At 53.1% G+C, this 9389-nt stretch overlaps 1 protein-coding gene and 2 long non-coding RNA genes across 3 annotated transcripts in view; 2 read left to right on the top strand and 1 right to left on the bottom strand.

Moving 5' to 3' along the window:
* Positions 1-1040: 1040 nt before the first annotated feature.
* Positions 1041-4709, top strand: LOC144377138 (uncharacterized). The gene is made up of 3 exons (XR_013437805.1): positions 1041-1985; positions 2713-2847; positions 3965-4709. It is a non-coding gene; the product is annotated as an uncharacterized LOC144377138 (long non-coding RNA).
* Positions 3277-9389, bottom strand: part of LOC120889656 (uncharacterized) — a 6729-nt gene continuing 616 nt past the window's right edge. Inside the window, exons 2-5 of the long non-coding RNA XR_013437803.1 lie at positions 8814-9364; positions 4706-6240; positions 4366-4462; positions 3277-3565 (exon numbers count right to left, since the gene is read on the bottom strand). This is a non-coding gene — a long non-coding RNA (uncharacterized LOC120889656). The remainder of the gene's footprint in view (positions 3566-4365; positions 4463-4705; positions 6241-8813; positions 9365-9389) is intronic.
* The window catches only part of Wnt11 (Wnt family member 11), a 19876-nt gene continuing 19726 nt past the window's right edge, over positions 9240-9389 (top strand). Inside the window, exon 1 of the mRNA XM_021725106.3 lies at positions 9240-9371. The gene's annotated coding sequence lies outside the window, so the exon portion shown is untranslated. The remainder of the gene's footprint in view (positions 9372-9389) is intronic.

The following is a 9389-nucleotide window of genomic DNA, read 5'->3' as shown; positions in this document are numbered from 1 at the left end:
GTAACAACAGCATGGGAACGGGCACATCACCGAGGACACAGAACTGCACTCATTAAAAGAAGGGGACAGAGACCCACATCCGGGAATACCGAGAAAACATGGGCACCTGCCCTCATAACTGGGAAGACAGGGGATGCTCAGGGTGCACAGAACCTCCTGCACCACCTACTTGGTCCTTCTCTTCTTCGTTCTCCTGGTTTTCCTCCCATGATGGGGAATACCCGGCTGGACACTCGGGATCCTACTTTTAGAGCTTGCATTCCAGGGGAGCCTAACTGCTTCCTCCCAGAGCCCATGTACACATTCCCAAGGAGGCCTCTCTGCCCCAGTTGGCTCACACACTCCTCCTGGGTCATTGATATAGCCAGGACAATAGAATTCTCTAGAAGGCCAAGCCTTCTAACAGGGTACTGGGCTCTGTGATGGGTGGCCCTACCAGAAGCTCAGAAAGGCGGGGGGGGGGGCCTCGAAGGGAGGGGCGTTTTGCCATCAGAAGTGGGAGGGAGGCTGGTCAGGCACAGACTCAGCTGCCCTCTCCCTCGCACAGGGACTCAGCCAGGGAAGAAGGCAGCCAGGGTGTTTGGATGCAGTGACCTGGGGGCTCATGGCCCAGGTATCTTGCTTTCTGTGTACAGGTAGCAAGTGACAGAGCCTCCAATTTCTGGACTCAAGACGAAAACAAGAATTCAGGGTCACAGAGTTGAAAAGATTAGAGGTAAGGAAATAGAGTGACAGCCCAGAGCCTGGCACACAGTAGGGGCTGTTATTATCATTATTGATGTTTTGGCAGGGTTGATCTTTATCCTCCGGAGTGAGAATGCTGAGAAAATGCCACAGAAAATGGGGACCACCCAATGCCTAGATCCCTGCCCCAGGGTGAGGGGGATGGCAGTGAGGACCACTGCTCCAGAGGGAAGGATTATATGTTATACTCCTGGGGCTGAGAGGGGACTTGATTGTAGGCTCAGGATCAGCCCAGTGCACCCCAACCTGCTGGGTGACTTTGGCTTGGTGACCTGCCTTTTCTAAGCTCAGGGTCTCCTGCACCTGGAGAACTGCTCAGGGCTCCTGCTCTATTAAAGCTGCTATGAATTCCCCAGCTTCGCCTTTCAAAGTGGCCTGTACTGCCTGTTTCCTACAGCAACTGAGCAGCCCTTGCTGCCAGGCTGAGCATTTGCTCTTTGCAAAACCCTGTGCTGGTCACTGGGATTCCTAGGTGACTCCTCAAGGTGCCTGCAGCCTGGCTGGAGAAATAGCCAGCATCACCTGGTCCCGGGCTGTCTAGTCTCTGACTCCCTGTGTGAGGAGGATTCTCTTCCAGACAGAGTCACACAGCAAGTCACCACCTTCCCCTAGAGCTCCTGGGAGCCCAATCTGTAACAGAACTGCTTAACTACAAAGGTGTGAGGACCTGGGCCCAAGGAGGTAAACGGCAGCCCAGCCCCCAAGCCTCAACCAGAGTCAGTGACATCATCCCGAGCCCTCTCCTGTTTCCCCAGCAACAGGGGTGCTGCCGAGGCTCCCCAGGGCCCAGAGCGTCTGGATTTCCTTGTGCATAACTGTACCTCATCCACGTTGTCACAATTAGATTGTCAGTTTGGGTTAAGTCCTGTCGGCTGACAGCTGTCCACCTCCTCTGGCTCCCCACACTCCTCACATCAAGCAGGCAAAAACATCCTGCTCTGTCCCGCAAGGCCATGGACAGAGTTTAGGGACGCAGCAGCCCAGCCCTGCCATGCGCCTGTTATGTGGTCTTGGATAAGTGGCTTCCCATCTCCAGGCCCACCTTGGTCTCCCTATCTTCAAAATAAGGCTAATAGTGTTTGCCCAGCACTCTGTTTTCTCAAGGCAGCTGCAAGGTTCAGAAGAAACCGTAACTGTAGCAGGGAACTGTGCCGCTCAGCCTGAGGTCCATGATGGCTAAGAAAATGAGCAGACAGACTCTGAAGGGACCGCTTTAAATCCCCACCAGAGAGACAAGTAAGGTTAGTCTCTCCAGTGGTCTACCCTGAATGTCTCTGGCTACAGATGTGACCCAGGTCTTCTCTGATCTCCCTCCCAATCTGTTCCTAAATTGAAAAGATGCTTTTCCCTATAAGACCTGAAGATTCAGAGTAGTCTTACTGGGTGGGAGAGTCTAGCGCCCTGCTTCCCACGCCAGCTGCTCCCTCCCCCTGTCCTCTCCCTGCGGCATGCACAAAATTCTCCTGCTGCCATCCCAACAGACTCCCAGGAATCCCTCTGGCCTCACCTCCCAGTGAAGCCCCAGACCTGCCCCAGACTGGAGTCCCGCCTCTGACCTTGCCCCTCCCCCTCCTGACCTCTCCTTGTCTCCCTTGGCAGCCCACGGCAGGGCTGGTCCTCCCTTTTCCCTCCTGTCACTCTTCAAGCACTGGCGGCTCCTAACCACCCACTGCTCGCTGGCCCTTCCCTAGCACACGGTTTTCTCTAGTCTTTGCTCCCCCTGCTCTCCCTGATGGGAACCCCCCCCTGCCCAGGCCACCTGACGGTTCCTCCCCCACCTGCACATTATTTATACAGACATGAATGCTAAGCATAGATGAGCTTTCCATCTGGAACAGTTTATATACCTGGCAGAAGAGGAACTAACCTTTATCAAGGACCAATTCCATCCCCGACACTCCACATCCATCATCTCCCCTTTAGGCCCAGTGGCAACCCCGGGCAGTAAATTTCACTTCTGTTTTCCAGGTGAGAAAACTGAGGCTAAGACAGGAGTGTCTTCCGCACAGAGGCTGGGTTGGTGCCAAAGCCCCTAACGGTGGTCACGGAGCTGGAGCTGGTTTAGACCCTGGTGGACACACTTCCCATAAGGCCTGGGCACAGGTACATGAAAAAACTTGCTATCGAGTGAGATTGTGCTGCTTTGCAAATGCTAGGGACAACTGTGATGCACTCAGGGCTGTGGGATAGGAGAGGGGACCTCAGGGAGAGAATCTGGGTCCCAGAGGGAATGATGTGGGTCTTTGTTCTCATGGGAGGAGGATTCTCTTCCAGACAGAGTCACTCAGTAATGGAAGAAACTGTCCTGGGGTATGAAAGCAGGGGCTTGGCATTTGTGTGGCAGTCTAGAGGAGTAGTAGGTGTCCTCTGCATTGATGTGTTACTGGGGATGCAGTAGTGGATGACAGACCATCATGGACCCCATGCTGCTCCCAGATCACTGGTGACATTACAGGGACTCTGAAGGTCAGAACCTCAGGGATCTAAGAGGGGGTTGCCCGCCTCTCAGACTGAGAAATGACATTGGACAAATTCAAATTAATGCATATTGTTAACCTTTTCACTCTTTAAGCCTGGCTGCTTCATGTCTCCACTGCTACACAATAAAGCAGGCAGGACTTAGTGGCTTGAAACGATGATGGGTTCTTCTGCTCCTGGGTCTGGCTGGGACGTCCAGCCGACCTCACTGAGCTGACTCGTGTGGCTTCATGTGACGGGTGGGTCAGCCAGGACTGGGTTGGGTGAGGACGGCAGGCCTCTCTCTGCACCAAACCCATCATTCAGTAGCCCAGCCTGGGCTTCTCACTGCAGCTGGGCTGGGCTTCGAGAAAGTGGGAGAGAAGCTATAAGTTCCCTGAGACTTGGGCTCACAGACACAGAGAGAGAGCTTGCCTTCTGCCATCCCTGCTGGGCAAGCAAATCATGAGGTCACCCACGAGGGGTGAGGGAATAGATTTTGCCTTTGGATGTACTCACGTTCTGTGTGTCCTGGGATGGGAGATATCAGTGATGTTAAAAAGCTATCTCACTGGCCTCCCCAGAAAGGGTTTAGAGCCAGTGACAAATGACTGCAGGGCTTCCAGGCTGGGTGTCAGGAACCTAATTTCCCTGCCTACTGCAACCTCTGTGTGTACAGTGAGGGCACTGGGCATGGTGGTCTCTGGCCCTGTGCATGGGGGCGGGGGGCAAAACTTGGATGACATTTCCCCTCTTCCTCTAGGCACAGAGACACTGACTTGTGTTCAAATCAGAGAAGTAGAAGTCCAATCATAGAAGAAGCCACCACCCAGACACACGCCTCAGTGACCCATTGCTTTCTATTCCTTGTCTTCTGGTAACAGAAAACCCCTGGCAATTCCCAGGGCAGTGCCCCATGGCAATATCCTCTGTCACTCAAAGGGAGAGCATGTGACTTAAAAAGCCAATCGGCCCCTTCCCAGGGACTGATGCAGAGAACCCAGAAGACAGGTCTTCTCTGAATGGAATTTCTAACTGCGACTTTTGGGGCAGGTTGATGTGACCCCAGTGAGGAGCCCAGCCAGATGGGCTCGAGATCAGCAAGAAACAGAAATGAGTATTAGACACATGGTGTTCTGGAGGCCCTGGCAAGCACGGCTCTACCTTCAGGTCACCGGCCACCCTGATGTCTCCTGCAGAGGAACAGCCAGTTAGCAGTTCTTGTGTTTAAATCAATTGCAGTGAGGTTTCTCTCCTGGAGCTGAAAGAAGACAGAGAAACACAAACATTGTCTCCTGAGCAGCCACCACCACCAAGATTAAACACCCAAGAGCTGAAAGCAGCCTTTCAGAAGTGACGCCCTCAGCAGACATATGACGGGTGGTGTTTTGTTATATGCACCCAGGAAAGAAACCTCTCCACCAGCCCCTGCCCCAGGCTGCTCCAGCAGTAAAATAACAATACCTCCCCTGAGGTCCCTGAGGAGGAGGACCTGCCCACAGACCTGGGCATGCAGCTGAGCTCACTCAAGGGCTGAGGGATCTTGCACACGCTACCCAGCAGGCCTGGGGCTCGGTCAGCTCAGCCACAGAGCAATGCCTGCACGCAGGACCTGCCAGCACATGGGGGAGCTTCCCGATCCTGTTATCTCCCAGTAACACGGGGAGGGAAGGAGTTAGTGATTTTCCTATTGTGCTAAGGATGAGACAAGGATTCTAGCTGCCCAGTGACATCTCCATCCCTGGAGTCCCAAATGCTTAAACAGAGGATGTAAATCTGAACCCAGGCCCAGGAGCTCCAATGGCACACCTGTTACTGTTTAGTCCCTCTCCCTGCCCCTTGCCTGGACCATCTGGTATCATAGAGACAGTGGGCTGGGCTGCTCTGCTCAGACCCTGTTCATCTGGCTTCACAGGCAGGCCTTTCTCAAAGCACTCTGGTGCTGGGAACCGCACCCTTCAGTCTCTCTCTGTCCACCTGGGAGGTGGCGATGAGGGCTTCTGCCAGTTTTGTCCAGGACCAAGATCAGGGTTCTTTAAAAATGCTTCTGGGAGCCAGGCTCAGTGGCGCACATCTGTAATCCCAGTGGCTTAGGAGGCTGAGGCAGGAGGATCATGAGTTCCAAGCCAGCCTCAGTAAAATCGAGGCGCTAAGCAACTCAGTGAGGCCCTGTCTCTCAATAAAATACAAAATAGGGGTGGGGATGTGGCTCAGTGGTTAAGTGCCCCTGAGTTCAATCCTTGGTAGCAAAAAAGAAAAGGGCTGGGGTTGTAGCTCAGTGATAGAGCGCTTGTGTCGTCCACGTGAGGCCCTGGGTTCGATCTTCAGCACCACATAAAAAATAAAAAAATAAATGAAAATAAAGATATTGTGTCCATCTTTAAAAAAGAAAGAAAGAAAGAAGAAAAAAGAAGCAAAGAGCTGGGGAAGTGGCTCAGTAGTAAAGTGCTTGTCTAGCATGTGTGAGGCCTGGATTTAATACCTAGTACTGCAAAACAAAAACAAAAAAACCATGATATATCCCACTGAACACGTTCTCAAAAAATATCCCCATGGGCCAGGCACAGCAGTGCACATCTATAACCCAGCGGCTCAGGAGGCTGAGGCAGGAGGATCATGAGTTCAAAGCCAGCCTCAGCAAAGTGCCCCTGAGTTCAATCCCTGGCAGCAAAAAGAAAAAAAAAATTAATTCTCAGAAGCCAGTACTTGTGGGGGGCCTAGGGTCAGGAAAGGGGGAGGGAGTGTATCTGAGGTTTCTTCTTTCACATTCATGGCCCATCCTATGACACAGGTCAGAGTCAGAGACTAAGACTTGGGTTGAGCCAAAAAATCCCTTGGAGTCTTTCTAGTTCAGTCCTCCACCTACAGACAGGTGACTGGAGCTCAGAGAACAAAAGCCTACCTGCTATCACAGAGCAAATCAGCGGAAGAGGTCCACACTAGAGCCAGCTCTCCTAGCGCCCCAACCAGGGCCCCTGAAAACAGCCAACTGGCCCCCGCCCGCATCTCCACAGAAGCTTTGGCCTCCAGGGAAGGCAGCTGAGGAGAAAGAGGGGTCAACAGAGGTCAGCACGGTGAACGGAACTATGGCTGCCCTCACCCCCTCACCCCCATGTCCTTTCAGCCTGGGTGCCTCCCTAGGCAGGGCATATGCAGGGTCGGTGCTGGAAAGATGTTCAATGGCAGTCAGGCAGGGACTGAGATTCTGGCTAGCAGGAAGCCCTCAGCACGACTGGGCAATCAGATAACCAGAATCACTGGGGGTGACGGAGGAGAAGGTATTCATCCCACAGCAGCTACTGCCAAGAGAGGGCTTGCCCTGCCCTGCCCCTCCGGGACCTCCTCCCCTCCAAGAGGAGCCTGAAGCCCAGTGGCCAGCACAGGCCTGCCACACAGCAAAAGCTGGACAGAGGGAAGGAGGAGGAAAAGGAAATGGAAAGGTCAGTGGGTTCTAACGATGAAAAGAAATCCTCTCACAGATGTCTCAGGGAATGCCCTGCTAAAGTGCTCCTATTGTACAGTGGAGAGACTGGAGTACAGGGAGGGACAGACCCTTGCTCTTGTGCCCTTGGCCTTTTTTGTTTTTATTTTTTGGTATTGGGGATCTAACCCAGGAGTGCTTTACCACTGAGCCACATCCCCAGCCCTTTGTATTTTTTTTTTATTTCAAGACAGAGTCTGTCTAAATTGCTGAGGCTGACCTAGAACTCATGATCCTCCTGCTTCGGCCTCCTGAGTGGTTGGGATTACAAGTGTGGGCCACTCCCCGCCCCCCCACCCTTTGGCTTTCAATCCAAGCTTTTGGGACTACTTCCTCATAGCCCTCTCTCCCTCCCCCTCCCCCAGGACAGGGTTTCCAGCCCTAGCTGAGCCTGGATCTTCATCAACTAGACTAACTGGGGAGCTGGGAAGGGCTAGGAGGGGTCAGGCTTGGGCTTCAGAAGTTCTGGAACCTGGGCTGGGGATGTGGCTCAAGCGGTAGGGCGCTGGCCTGGCATGCTCGCGGCCAGGGTTCAATCCTCAGCACCACATACAAAGATGTTGTGTCCGCCAAGAACTAAAAAATAAATATTAAAAAAAATTCTCTCTCTCTCTCTCTCTCTCTCTCTCTCTCTCTCTCTCTCTCTCTCTGTCTCTGTCTCTCTTTAAAAAAAAAAAAAAGAAGAAGTTCTGGAACCATCTCCTGGCCTCCCTAAACTGCCATGAGACCATGGAAAGTCATTATTCCTCTTCCCCTTTGTTCACCATGAGCCACAGCTGCAGTAGACTCTGAGCTGGAGGGATCTGGCTTCTAATTCCCATTCCTACAGTTGTCAGCACTTCCTCTTTGAGTCTCAGCTTTCAAGTCTGTGAAATGGGAATACTAATCTTATTAATCATTTTGTGGGATTGTATTATAAGTCTCCAGGAATTTATACAACTTGTGAATATCACACACCTAAAAATAAAATCAGACAAAATCTATATTGGAACCCAAAGTCTATATTATGATTGTTTTCAGTTTTTACTCCAGCTGGGAACCAGAAGGGGATTTTTGGCAGAAGCGCTCCTTACCAATGTGTGGGGGCTACTGACTTAGTTTCTCAACTGAGCAGACAGAGTGCATCCTAATCAGAAAGGCCACCTGGAATGGTTCTCACCAGTTGATCATGGTGGTCAAAATACAGGGGCAGGGGAGCTAAGGACATTCTTGAGCCCCTAAAAAACTTTGTTGCCAACCTCTCAGGGGCAATAAATAGCCTTGCTCCTCCTTTACCTCCTAAATATGCCACCCAAAGCCCCACTATTTTCCCACTTCTTTTATAATGAGATTGACCCCAGTGCTCTGGGATGGGAGATGGGGATGTGTTCACAAGGATATCCCCATGACCGTGTGCAGGAGTATGTGTGCATTCTCTGCGTGCTTGAGAGCTATGTGTGAGTTCTGACTGCATGTGTGGAAACTTGTGTTTGTGCCTGAACTGGTTGGGGGCGGTCTATAGATTCAGCCTCATCCTAATGACATGTGTACAGCCACTTCACACCTGTGTGCTCCTGAGTGTGTGTGGGCATATGATGTGTCTAAGCATCTCCCACAGAGTGAACCTGTAACCATTTGTGGTAATGTGTCTCAGCCCTGTGTGGAAAGAGGGACTGGCTGTAGAACTTGGGTAGTATTTGTTTGGCTGGGAGTTTGCTATAGACATTGTGGGCCCAGGTGTGTGTTGCATGTGGAGGTACCTGTGGCCAGGTATTGGGCAGCTGGAAAGAATGAGGAAAAGAGGGGTGGGGTGAGACAAGTCCTTTTTAGGTCTCCATTTTCCTTTCTACTAATGAGCTAGATTATCCTTGAGCACATTCTGCGATTGGTTTAAAACACCCTTGCAGAGCAGAGTCATGGCGCCTCTTTTCTCCTGGGAGGGCAGGATCATTTAACTGGTTCCAGAGGCCTAAAGAGATGACCAAGACCTGGACACCAGCCAGAGTCTCAAGACCGCGGACGTCATCAGCAGCCAAGCTGCGAGATGAGCACCCTAGTGATGCTGGAGTTCCAGACTGGGACCTATGATGGACTTTGTCTGGGGTGGAAGTTCCTTTGCCGGGTTTCTTCGAGGATTGGAGATGGACCTTACCTGGGCCCGGCGCTTGGCTGGCACTCAGTAGGCACGCAGCGGTCACGCTTAGTAAACGCTAGCTGTGATGAGCAAGACCCCTTTTGTACCTCAACGGGCCGCGAAGTCTTTTCCAGCCGCCGGCGGCGCCGCGAGTCCCTAGCATCCGCAGGGACCCCGCCCCCGCCCCCAGCGCGCCGCCGGAGCCACCCGGTGGGGTTCGGCGCGCTGACGTGGGCGGATCAAAGAGGCTGCCCGCGCCTTATAAAGCAGTTTGGGGCGGCCCGCGCTGCAGATCGCGCCCGGCGAAGGGGAGAGCTCCAGCGAGCAAATGAGTGCAGGGCCCAGGCGCTGAGCCCAGCGGAAAGCAGCTCGGCTCCGCGCCACGGTTCGTGCTGCACGCCAGCCGATCTTCATTTGCGGGTATCCTCGGGATTCTTCTCCAGCCGCTCCACAGTGAGGGTGTCCTCGCTGCTTGCCTGCCGAAGTGCGCTCGGGTCCACTAGGGGCCGCGCTCGCCGCTCGAGACCCATCTGGACAGCAGGGCACGCAGGGCGCGCACGGAGAGCGCCCTGAGAGGTGAGCAGTGCTTGTGGG

This window comes from Ictidomys tridecemlineatus, chromosome 4, assembly GCF_052094955.1.
Source record: "Ictidomys tridecemlineatus isolate mIctTri1 chromosome 4, mIctTri1.hap1, whole genome shotgun sequence".
In the NCBI taxonomy this organism is placed as follows: Eukaryota; Metazoa; Chordata; class Mammalia; order Rodentia; family Sciuridae; genus Ictidomys; species Ictidomys tridecemlineatus.
The sequence above is the reverse complement of the archived record's forward strand: the minus strand, read 5'-3'. Positions and strand labels throughout refer to the sequence as shown.